The sequence below is a fragment of the Camarhynchus parvulus genome, chromosome 9, assembly GCF_901933205.1.
Source record: "Camarhynchus parvulus chromosome 9, STF_HiC, whole genome shotgun sequence".
Taxonomy (NCBI): Eukaryota; Metazoa; Chordata; class Aves; order Passeriformes; family Thraupidae; genus Camarhynchus; species Camarhynchus parvulus.
The window spans coordinates 13,618,008-13,631,869 of NC_044579.1; positions in this window are offsets into that span (position 1 = coordinate 13,618,008).

A 13,862-nucleotide genomic window follows, 5' to 3' on the forward strand; every position below is an offset into this window, starting at 1 on the left:
TCCTTGCCCATCGTGCCTCTGTTTCTGAAGCAGAAATATATTTTTCTTGGTTTGGCAACAACTGATATGAGGAATATGGTGTTAGGATGAGGTTGGACTGGCTGTAAAAGCAGGACTAACACAGTCATGCCTTCTGTTTGTGCTGCCTGTGATACCAGAGGAATGCAGAGAGCCTTTCAGAATCTCTTTGAAGCACTGCTGGAGTGGAGAGCTCTGCTGGTGCTGCTGTAGAGTGTGTGAACAGGGAATTTATACATAAAACTTTGAAATGGCAAAATCTTAACCTTTGTTATAAAGACTACAGGAAAGCTATGGGCCTACAAGACTGCCATAAAAGTTATGCATTTAATTCTTTTGTGTCGAAAGAAAAAAAAAGACCAAGTGTGTTTCTGAAAGTACTAATTATTTTGCCAGGTTGAATCACAGCTGAGATGTATCACTGTCATTAACCTCATTGTTAATAGTCTTTTCAATAAATTATCACTGGGTGTTCCTTACAGCCCTTTCAACTTAACATAAAAGAAAATGATCTGTCAAATTTAAAGGCTTACGAATCTGAGTCTCAACGCAGAGATGAGTGAAGCAGCCCTCGGGGGCTACAGCGAGTTGTGGACTAAAATGTAATGGAATCAAAGACAGCTCTATTGCAAGGCAGAGGGAGGCACAGCCTGGGATCTTCTACTGGATGTGGCCACCACCAGCATCTGCAACTCACCCTGGGCTGCACAGGAGGAGCAGGATGTGCACACAGAATTTGAATTTTTAATAGCAATAGATGTATTGCATAAATGGAAGGCTTCTGGTAAATCCATGGTTCAGCCCCCTCATCCATCTGCAATCTCACTCCTCTTCAGCCTGGATCCCGCACCGCACAGCCCCTCCTGCCCCAGCCCCACCTCCTTGCTGGCTCCCCCAGGGCTTTCAGCCACCAGCCACAGAGTCCTACAAAACAAACAAGGCTTTGGCATCTGCATGGAAGCAGGAGGAGGAGAATCGCTGCTCACGGAACACCACCCCTCTCCTAATCCCGTGGGACTCAGCCTCTGAAGGGAATGCAGGCTTTGCTCGCAGGGGCAAAGGCTGTGACAGAACCTGGCCACTGCACACAGTGGGTGCACACAGACACCTCTCAGGCTCTCAGAACCATTCTAAGATTCTCAAAAATGCCCAATATAATTTTCTCTTTAAATGCCTCCGCTTTTTGAAGCTGCTCCTCAAAGCACACTTGGATACTTGGTGATGGCAGCCAACTACAGGGAATGTGGGGAGATTTTGTTGAAATCTTAAACTTATCATTGTTTTCTCTCATAAAAGCAGCTATGCCACACACCTTGTTGCTAAAACTATCATTTGAAAGAAGTCCCCTAGCCATTTCATAAGTGCACTTAGTCACATAGAAGTTAAAAAAGAATGATCTTACTTGGGAAGATGGGGGAGGAAATCAATGTTTTAAGGGAAGATCAAAAAGGATTCATGTTTTAATTAGTCTCTTAAGTTCTAATGATAAACTAGTTTTGGGACTATTGGAGGATTCTTCTTTCCTACCCTTTGCATACTAAGATCTCCTTTCAAATATATTCACTTTTATTTTCTGTTTATTTTGGGTCAATACATCAGTACAGTTTGATAAGCTCTATCTTTTCTAAGTTTGTTATTTCCTTAATCCAAAAAGAGTTAAAATACAAAAGCCAAGAATTATTTTATATGTGCAGACCTGCTGAATTCTGACATTTTGCAGAGGATAAGTACAAAATGAGAAAAAGAAAAAAAAAACCCCAAAACCAAAGACCCCCAACTTTTAAGGCAAACACTGAGTCCTCCCTTAAACCAAAAGTGTTTCCCAAATCTGAAACTATTGCAAACTGTGACATAAAGTGCGCATTGTTGAGCAATGTCCTGCCCACCAAAATGGGAGGAGTTTGTTCTGCCATAGCCAGTTTGAAATGCTCACCAAGTCCCAGGGATGGGATTTGGGCTCTGCCCTCCTGAGGATCCCCAGGCAAAGCTGCCTTGGGTCTGGCTCAGAGTTTTCACCAGGGAAGGGCACCAAGGAAATGCACTCCTTTGCAAAAGAGAGCAATGCAAGTTTCCAGCTATAATTAGACAAGTCATGGAACTTTTAATGAACTGTACTCATTAGTGATACAGCTAACCAAGGCAATTAAACCTTCTTACTATTCTGGTAGCTATAAGACTGATTATGGTGTTCTCTTCTCTTCCCTTTTTTATAATTTTGCTTTTAACAATTAGAGCAGCTGCAGCAACCCAAACTAAAGCAGAGTTTTGTTGTGAGCTAATAAATTCGACTTTGTATTGCATACAGATCTTAATTATGCAAGATATTTTAATTTTTCACAAGGACATAGCACTAAAAAGGAAAAGATAAAAGAAATAAATTCTTTCTGGAACATAAAGCAGACAGACTCTAGGTGGCAAAAACAGATAGCGATAAAAATGAGAAATAATTTGAAATTGGCTTTAACAAAGATAATTTTTGAACCTGTAATAAGTGAAAACACAAAAAGAGTGTCTAACAGTGATTTAATTTCTTTCTGGCAATAGACTAAACAAAGTCTGCTTATATTCATTTATGAAGTATAAAGTTGTAGTAGTGCCTGCTAAGCAGAAAAAAAACCCCAAACCAACACTAACTTTATTAAGGTAAAATCATTACTGTTATTTATAATTTGGCAGTCCACAGAACCCTGGAATGATGTTCAGTCTGTTTCTGCCCTAATGTATGGTAACAACCTTCATCAAGAATTTATAATCCGAGGGCAGGAGGAAATGAGAGTATTCATTGTTATTGCTTTACAAAATCACAATCAAAAATACAAGATATTAAAGCAAATACTCTCCAAGCTAAGTAGGCACTTAATTCCCCTTGAATAAGTTAAAATTTTTAACTTCAGACTACATACGTTGCATCTCTGACATGACTCCTCAAGCCTAAAGAGGAAGGGAATTAAGATCTTGTTGCGTATTTCCTTTTTCATCTACCATTCTAGAGCTGGAAGAATTCAGAGGTAGAAATACTAAGACATTTTACACACACACACCAAAAAAAAAAAACAAAACAAAAACACCAAAACCAGTATTTTCTAAAAAGAATCCTCTATAAGTGTGTGTTAATGTTATTTCACTGGACACTTTTCTATATTCAGCCACTTTGGGCAGAAAAATATTTTTAAAACTGCACCTAGATCATGAAATTTATAGAAAATACTAATTGAAAGCATGGGAAGCTTGCATTTTTTGAGAAATACAAGGAGAGGTATCCCACAGGTGAAACATGTGGAAATAGACAGTTTTCCAAATATAAATTCATATTTGTTATCATTTATTATCATTATCAAACATAGCAGTTTGCAAACTGCCTTAGTATTTGATATACTCTTAGTAAGATAGAGAAGTATATCAAATTTAGATGAAAAATGAGGAGTATATTTCAATTTAAAAAAACCCAGAGAATACCCACAGATAGGTATGTAACAAAGCTAATTATAAATCTCCTATTTAGATGCAGTGCAGTTTGTTCCCTAACTGAGGCTCCTGTGTACAGAGATGCACAGAGAGCAGGATGCCTTGTTACAGATATTGTCATCACACTCAAGAAGTTCACAGCAATTAAGAGAGGAAGGCACCAGTTTGAGGCAGAGAACAAAAGCTCAGCAGCAGCAGAGTCCTGCATTCACAGGATTAAGCAGCCTGGAACATCCAGAGGCTTGTGCTAAACACAGATTATTATCTGCAAGAGAAACAGGATCCTTCTGAGACTTATTTTTCTCGCTACTGTGAAGCAAAAAGATGAGGTGAGGACTCATCAGACCATTGGTCTTTTAACCCACTCATATAGGGGGCTGAGACACCAAAAAAGTCGATATAAAAAATTAACAATAATAGGAAATAATACTTTAAAAATATTGTGCTATTATTTATCCAGCTGGCAGGGGATTTCAGTTTGTTCACATGCCAAGTCATTGAAGCGCCACTGGACATCCAAGGGCACATCTGAGGCAACAAAACCTGAGCATTTTCTCAGTCAGAAAGGAGAAAAACCACGTCTCCCTTGACTGGAGATAAACTGGAGCATCAGTGCCATGCAGGGGTGCCTGCTGCAGTGCTGCACGAGAGTCTGGCGTCTACAAATACTGAGGCAAGTGAAAACTACATGTCTGCTTCACTAGGGAAACAATATCTTCTCTCTTGGCATTAAAAAATAAGGTTTTTGAGGTTTTTTTCCTGCCACTCTATTAATATTCTATGTTAGTTTAAAAAAGAATTCACATTGTTTGTTAGTTAAACATAAGTTTAGCGCTCACTCTACATCTCTGTAAACAAAAACAGTGTTTGGAGACATTTTTAAAATAGAATTCTTTTCCTCAAAGGAAAATGTTCCTTTTTTATAAAAGGAAAAAGAGATTCAGTAATTTTACCACACTTCTGCAATATTTAATTTTTTATTCTAAAATTTAGAATTGTAATGTATTATTCAATATTTTTCTTGCTAGAACTGTACAGAACAGGCAAATTTCCTGAAACCAGCAGAGAGGCTCCATTTCAAGCATTTTGCTGAACATGTTGGTTATAGCTTTATGTAAATTAATCAACAGGACAGCTATTCTTTTTAGTTTTGGCCACATGTGTATTTTGACTGAATTTTTTTTAGAGATAACAATAGAAAGTGCATCATGTGAGATATGAGGATTTTTTAAATAGCTTATATCAGAACTAAAGCATTTGCTAATCCAGACAGACAGGCAAATTCTTTCACACAAACGCATTTGTATTTTATTTTTTTTTCCCCAAAGGGCCCTCACAATATGTGAATATTTCATATGTGAAGAATATGAATACTGAGTGTTTAAAACTGTAAGCAGGGTACTATAAAATGCCTGGATCTGAACTGAATGTACAGAGATGATTCACACAATCAGCCCTGCTATTGTGCAGTAGATAATTCCCCTGAAACTCCTGGTACCTACCAACCACTGCACATCCCTTATGAAAAACACATAAGCCTGACACCTCTAAATTTATACTTTATAATCTAAATAATGCTCAGACTAGGGCTCAAATAGTAATCCCCCAGAAAATACACAGCTGTGCACTTGTCTAAGGAAGATAGGCCTGATATACCTTGGGGTAATTAAGAACCAGTGGGATACCAGGGAATACACATGACAGACAAGAAAATCCAGATCACAAACTGCACCATTAATGAAAGCCCAACAAAATGGTAATGGCACCTGAACTGCCTTTTTCCTCAGCTTAGAGAGGAGCTAATACTGAGAAAGAGTAGGCAAAAATATATCACCCTCTTTTTTGCTGTGAATAAATCAAACACCCAATTCTGCCCTATAAATCCATTTAAGAAGCTAAAAAAGAAAAACAAAACCAACCAAAAATAAAATGTCAAAAACCATGCCATAGATTCAAATAAATAGCCCAACACCCCCCAACTCTAGTCTGAGATATCAAAAGCCAGAAGGGAGCAGAGCAGGGCTGAGCAGCCCAGGGATCCACAGCCTGGGACTGTGGCAGTGCCTGGACCAGAACAGAATTCACAGCCCAGGGAAAAGGAGTGGCTGAAACCATTTTGCACTCTGCTGAGGTCAAGGCAGGTCTCCAGCTGTTCTGTTTTAGGAGCTTTTGAGGTGTTAGTTCCAGCTACAGGTACCATGGCAGAGTGGTGTGCACGGTACAGAGCTGTTCCTACCTTTGTACCAGTGGCCAGACTCACTCTTGCAATTTCTTGTCCCTCTGCCCCATCAAGGTTTGCCTGAACCTGCATCCACAGGGTGTTATATACAGCCATTGTTGTGTCTGATGTGACACAAATCCTCCCAATGAGAAATTTTCCTGGATACCTCTGCAATACTGCCACAAGAGAAGATCCCAGAAAATACACCAGCCTTGCCCCTGAATTACTTTTTCAAGTTGAATACTTCTCATGTTGTAGTGTAAAATCAGAGACAGAAGTGTTCGTTCATCTGTCATGCAACATAATTTAAACTTAGAATAAAGATATGCAACATACCATCTTTAATCATGTCTAATTAATACAGAGAAGTCTGAAAAGGCAGAGCAAGCACATGTGAAGTTTTCAGAAGTCATTTTCCTACACTACTCCTTTTATTTTCTAAATATTAGTAGGAAAGGATATTTTATCACATTGTCAGACATTTTAGATAAATCTTCCTTATTCTGAAAGGTCAGAGATCATCTCACCATTCTTTAAGAGGAGTAGAGTGCTAAATAAGAGAAGAAAAGGTAGATGGAAGCATGTGCTTCAGTTCTCCCAGAGTCCTGAGTGATAAAAATTACATTAGAAAAATTTCTTCATGCAATATTAAGCTGCTGTTCTACACTGAATTGTCATCTGCAGCAGACAGAATTATCTATTGGCTATGATTTTATTACAGAAATTACTTATTACTACAGTGTTAGCTCAAACAGATGCAACAATGAACTGCAGTCTCTCATCTAATACCGTGGATTTTGCAGCCTTTGGATTACCGCCTTTGAATGATAGCTTGGTGTCAAGTTATGATGTGCCTGGATTTTTTTTACTGCTGTTGGACTTTCATTGAGTGCACATGGCTATACTGAGTTTATTTTCTAACCATAAAAACCAAGATGACATCTTTAAAACAAAGAAAGTTTCATCCTTCTCTTCCTATCTGATGCTAACAATATTTAGTAATGAAATTCTGGTTTTTAGTAGCCTCTAAGTATTAGCGAGTAGTTCTTATTATAAATAAGAACAGTTTAAAGGACATGACAAAAGAATGGATCACAGTGTTCAAGTCTAGGTGGATATTGAAGAAGGCTGGCATGGATCTTGTGGAAGATAAAATATTCTAATGGCAGCTTCAAACTTGGCATCTAAAATCAGACAAATGCACACACAGACCATGACACACCATGGACTCCCAGAAAGCAAATGCCTCGGCAGCAAAGGAGATCAGTCATTTCCTCAAAGAACTTGCTCAATAGAAACTTATTTTCTCCCAGAGTTCTTGGCCTTCTTTGGCCCTGTGTCACTCCTGGCACCTGCCCCTGTCCTGCAGAAATCTCCTGGCACCAACTTTTGCAAAACCAACAACTACAAACAGCACTCTGAACTCCTGATTTAAGAAGATGCATTCCTGACCAAATGAAAAGGACTCTTTCAAAATGGGCCCCACACATTGTCAGGAATATTACAGACTGATAGAAATCACATTTGCAGCATTCATACTGTAACCAGTTTGAGTTTAAATTATGGATTCACTTGTAATCTAAAAGTATTTTAATCTCTAAGTTTATGGTGAATTATCCATAGTTTATTTTTATTAACATGATAAGTAACTGATGTAAATTCACTTTACTGTAGGACTATTCATACATAAATACTTTGTTTTAGGCCGAAGTCTAGATGGCTTAAAGAGATTTAGGTCAGTTAATAATTTGAGCCAGCATATTAGAGAAGTTTTACTGTACAATTACCAAGCGACTTAAAGTTATTTCTTTTCTTATTATAGCCTGAAAGTTCCTACCTATCATTTCTTTTCCTGTTGCCCTAAATTCTGATAATTTTAATTTCTCTTCAGTTTTAATTAAGCTACCCTTGGGCTTAAAAACTCTGAAAGTTTTTCCATTTCATTTTTTTTAATAATTAAAACTGATTCAATTTGTTTCAAAGGTCTGATGTTTAAACAGGCAACATTCTCATAAACCCTCAGCTCTGATTGTAATAAGAAATATATTTGTCATCCTTAACTTTGTAATGTATTTGGAATGAACTGTTCATTGCACCACTCTTTCAATTGCTTCAGTCAAAGTAAATTAATGTGTGTTCACAGCTTGAAAAGTGCTGTACTGCAAGGCATACTCATATTAATATGTGTTAAGCTTTCTGGAAGCTAAAACAAAACTGTGGTCCTGATCTGGTGTCTTCACACTTGAGAAATGTGAAGTTAAAATAGGCAGCTTCTCTAACCATACACCATATCAACACATATTGCATAAGAGGGCTTGCAGAACTTATAAAACCGTTTTAGGAAAAAGTTTCAGATGGAAAATGGAAGCTTCCAGCCTTAAAAGAGGAAGTCAGAAAAAAACTGACTTGTTACCTCTTATTCTTGGAAAATAAACTTTGAAACGTGTCACCCTACCCTTACATACCCCTGACCAAAATCTTTTTTTTTTTTTAATGATAAACCACAGATTTCACTGTCATTGTATTAACAACATGTAAAATATAACATTTTGTGTAAGACCCTGACACAGTTCTCAAATAACTTGCTTTTGGAACAGAGTATAAGAATTCTATATAACCCTGAAATCTTTGCATTGCAGGTGCTGCAGCACAAAATGGTGGCCACACTCTTTCAGGCAAATCTCTGTGTATGGGTTCATTATCAATCTTAGCACTGGATCTATATACCTTTCCATTTTGTGTATAGCTGCCCTAGAAGAATGAGAAAATAGTTTTAAAAATATCTTGTAAGACAAGTTGATATTTCTTCAGTATTGCAGAAATTCTTTATAAAATATTAACTATTTTCACTGGAAATCTCACTGCTCTCAAGTATATTTTAATATTGACAAGAGCTTTCAAGCAGGGGATGTAATCTTGACATGCTCTCCTTAGCTGGTTTCTTCTGTTCACGTACGTCTATAATTCCAACGTGTTGGCAGATCCAAATGCCAAGTAGATTACAAGAGATGGCAAACACTAAAGTAGACAGAAATGACCTTGCCATCAGTGAGAGGCAGGGAGAAAGACATAAGGTGGCAAGTTTTCAGTTTGGTGGCTGAAACAAAGAACTAATTCTATCAGCTCTGTCTCTTGAAGGCAGTTACCCTTTTTGTCTGAAGTCCATCTTTTAAGGAAATTGAAATAAATGACTTCAGAAATGAAATATATTGACTCAAAAAGTGCAATTAAAACCAGATTCAGGTAGCACAATTCTGAACGGACAGAATCCAGGACAGGTTACCTGGTGTTCTAGGTCCTGTTTTTCAGCTGCCAAACAATTTAACTTTCCTCATTTCATACTCTTAGTTAAGGTCTGTGCAGTGTTTGTGACCAGGGCCAACAACACTTTGCACATCAATGGCCCCCGTATTGCTTTTGGTTTTAATTTGCAGGCAACAACATTTCTGAAACATTTTCCCAAAGGCTGTGCGAATAAAAAATAAACAGGATTCTTAGTATTCCCCTTTTTTTGACAAGTTGAGAAATACTTTAACAACTTGTCCATATGCCAAATCTAAAAATGCATAGGAAAGAAGGAAACAAATATTAGATAAGAAATATGCAGTAAAAGAACCTTATTAATGTACTGGAGGGAATTTAGAATTTCTTTCTCTCTCTCTAACCACTGCACACATGATTAATTAAACAAGGTCACTTTATGAAATAAAATACATTACAACGTTAAGAATGGTGAAAAGCAAAGGAAAGATTTCACTGGCTCACACGACAGACCAGGCTCTCAGTTACCAGTGATTAATCCTGTACCTAACCACCTCTCTGAAACACCAACTCCTTGCTTTGGAAAAGCTTCTATGCCTTTTTCCACCCTCTTTACCTCAGGAGGGAAAGAAAGGGACATGACAGCCTTAAATGCTGAAGATGTAACCCTCACCTAAGATTCACTATGAGATGGTGGAGCACAGCAACTGCACAGAATCCCCCCCTGGCTTTGCCTTGTTCAGGGCACTCAGGCTCAGCGTTCCCCCTTCTGTTCTCCCCCACAGCCACAGAATCTGCCCTGGCATCTCACTGTGGATGACCAGGACGTTTATTCAAAAAGACAAAGCAAGACACTTTGCTCTTCATCCCCTCACCACACCAGTAGCAGCTTTCTATAAAGAATAAAGCAAAAAGAGGAAAAGCATATATCTTAGTGACATGAGTGATTTATAGCCCCAAGGAGCGATAAAATGATCCATGACTAGAAGTCAGTGTTTTTATTAGAAATGATGATTCCCAGTCATGGTGCTTTTTCGTTATGTGCATAATTAATGTTAGCTTGTGAAAGCTGCCAATGACGCTCATCACCAGCGGATGTTCTTATAATATATGTGTGGATTTGAATGCATGATGAAGCTTTTCCATCTTTTGGGATTCAAAACAGAAGTTTGTGAATAATGCAAGACTGAAAACCAAAAATAACAAAGAAACTGCTACTCGCCCAGTAAGCAGTAGAGAAAAGAGCATGGAATACAAAGTAAAGTAACCAAAACAGGCCCAGACTTTCCTCTAAAAAAACAGAATCGTGTGAAGATCTGTTTGGTCTTAGCTTAGAAAGTATCTGCAAATGAGAAAGTCAAAACGATTTTACGGACAGCTTTGGAAGCAGCAAATTCTTTGTTTACTAAGCCATCAAAATGGAGAGAGGCAACACTGGAAGTCACCACGATATCTGTCTGAACCCTGGCCTTGAGAGTGCACCTCTACTGCTGGCAAAGGAGCCACTCATGGGCAGCAGGGACCTCCCTTCCTGAGCCCAGTGTGCCGAAGTTTGATTCCTGGCAGTGTGGTTGGGATCCAGCAGCTGTTGATGTGCTCACACGAGGTGTGCCCAGGCCTGGAGAGGCGCATGCGAACGGAGCCGTGTGCACCACCCTTGCACAGCCAGGGTGAGCTCTGTGCACATCAACAGGGCTGGGCAGGGCTGGGAACCTCAGAGCACGTGTGTGCACATAGAATTGGAAGACTTAGGGTTGCATTCTCAACTACAAGTTGCAACACAGAACAATATTTATTACAATATTTATACTGGGAGCACTTCCCAGTTTATGTTATATTACTGCAGCACCACTACCCTGTTTTAATTACTTCCTGAATCCCACTGCTATACTCTAAACCACTTTTTTTTTTTCTTGCACCTTCGTCTTCCTCTCAAAAATCACCTCTACGTTCAAAGTAGCCTTTTCCTGACTACTTCAGTTTATTTGGAATTTTTTCATTATTTCAAATACCGCAGAAAACCAAACAATATTGACACTCTGAGAGGAGAAACAGTCAACAGTTATGTTTCCAAGTAGCATTTCTTTTTATTCTGCATAGGGTTTTGGATTTATCAAAATATTTACTAATGGGAATGGCTTTACTCAGTGCCTAGTAGATCACCAATTACACATTAAAGAACAAGTCATAAAATATTGATAAAATCATTAACTACAGTTTTATACATTTACCATGGCTAAAACCACAAGCTGCTACAATCTTAATTTGATTCCCAAGGAAATAAATTATTTCAAGCACAGTATTTGATTGCTAGAAGACTTCCAAAAAAAAAAAAAGGAAAGTGAAAAAGTACCTTTCCCCAATTACAATTTTGTGTTCACGTGTTTGCCTCACGATTACACTCTGGTGATCTGAACTAAATGTCCCAGACCCTGCGTTTTTAAGCATGCTGTATTCCTGAAACAGCACTGTGACTAGAGTTGCAGCTCCTCAGAACTATCAGTAATCAGGGTCTTGATGTTTTTAAATGTTACCCCTCAATTCGTTTTATGAGACAATTGGGAGAATGTTGACATGAGCCCAGATATGAAATATTAATTTGGTTCTTCAGACAAAGATTGTAACTTGTTTTCAGAAAGCTACTCTGGTACCTTTTCTTTCTGGACAAAGTGTTTTTTTCACTCTTCTAGTGATCGGTCTAAATCTCCAACAACTTTTACTTCAGAAGATAAGCCAGTGGATTTGGAAGCAGAACTGGCCACTGGCTCTGCCATCATTATGGGGCACCACTTTTCCAACTTCCACAAGAAGACCTCCCAAAGCCAAGCACTTAATTAAAAATTAGTTATCCTGTAGCTCAAATATACAGCTAAGACCAATAGTATTAACTAATTTGTCAAAACTTGGAGTAAAATCCAAGAAAAGGTATAGCAAAGGTTTAAAGCAAAGTGTCTTTGCCCTGCCTTGGCAGGGTCAGGCCAGAAGAACCACAGAACTCCCAGCACAGACATCCATGGAGACACAAGCATCCACACACTTCAAATGAGCTGCCCCACACAACCTGGTGAAAGCTTTCAGGAGCTGCCTATGCAAGCATAATCCTCCTGTATAATTTATATCAGTTTTCCAACCTTATTTTAAACCTGATTGCAGACTATCAGCACAACTGAGAAGCAGATACTTTGCTCCCCTGTTGTACTCAAGTTGTTTTTTCTCAGTTGTTTTCCAGAGTTCCTACCAAGTTGTTAATGAGTTGTCAATTATTTGTGCAAATCAAGAGGCTGGCACTGAGAATGAGCCACCAGAAAAGAAACATTTCCTCCAGTCTTGTGAAATGCAAGGCTGATTTTAAGAATTCTCTTAAAATTGGTGAATCTTCATCTATATTAGAACAAAAGCTACTTTATATAAGGCAGCTGACCGTTTGAAATGTGCCTGCTGTAGTAAAAAACAAAAAGACAGCAAAATACTAAATACAGAGATACTAATCAGCAGCTACATTGATAGCAATATTTTGAAGGGGAAAAATGAACATGTCACTATTTCTTGGAGAGAGTTCACATCGCTACTGATGTCAACCTGTTTACTGAGTTTGTTTTTCATAAACAATTATCAGTTTAGGTCTTTGTTCTTTAAAGGAGCTTCCTGTTTTAGCCTCTTGTTCTTGCACACACCACATGTCATTTCCCAGTTGGTGCTGAGCCACACAAAAACTTCTCGACCCTTAGCACAACCCATAGGAAGAGATTGTTGGTGGCAGAGGCAGCAGGAATATGGCCAGGAAATCTCAGCACCTTCTCAGAGCAGATGGAAGGGAAATTTGCTTCATCTTTGTTGGACAAACCATTGAGTTCTTCTCTCCCCCCGCCACTTTATCCCCTGCTACTCATTTCCACCCTGCAGTTGTGTGTGGCTACATTCTGAGAGCCTGGAAACCACTAATGTGAAAAATGAGAACAATAATAATATTCTAACCATCTTTTTTCATCTCAATCACCAGCTGCCCTTACAAGACAAAATTAGCAATTTTAATCACAGTGACACAGATTTTAAATCATCCTCTCCAAGAAAAAATAATGATGTTTTTCTAAGTTTTAATTATGCAAAGGGTTACTCTAAAGAGGCTACAGCAGGATGTTTCATATGTTTAAGTTTAATCACATGCATAAGTCATTACAGAACCAGAGACTGGTATTTGTGCTGGGAGACCCAGCATTTTCCCATTAAGGGAGGACTGCTTCCCTTTGTCAGTCCTCCTGACTCTCATGTTTGAGAAAGCTGGATTCACACTGAGCAGCTATCTATGGATATCTAAAAAGCTGCATTGATCTCCAAAGAAATATCAGGGCTTTTGTAGCAGGAGGGGAAGTTAGGTGACTTTCACCAGGTGCTTCCTCTACCAGAGGTTACAGCCCAAAGGTGAAACACAGATGCCAAGAAGAAAAGGCTTAGAAATCCCCGAGAATTATAAAAATAAAAACTGCTAGATCCTTGTTCTGCTTGAGAGACCAGTACTGACTGAAAAACCTCTATTTTTCATGAAAATTTTGTAAAAATTTTAAAACTTATCAATTAAATTGTGCTGGTCTTTTAATGATGAAAATAAGGACCATCCAGCATAAATGCAGTGAACAGGGTCATGTACATGGACATTGAGAGCAGGGAAGTTTACATTTTAATTCAGATTGCAGAGACTAGAAGGGCTTTCTGAGCCTGCCCCACTGAAGCTAACAGGCAGACAAGAGATTATTGCCCAGCATCATTTAATCTACTCATCTTCTGCCCAGCTCCACGTGTGTGAGCTGCAGGGTAATGTACAAGCCACACTCAACACCATCTGCTTGACTGGAACCCAGAGCCCCCCAGCAGGTGCCAGTCTCTGTTAGGTCAGAAGGCA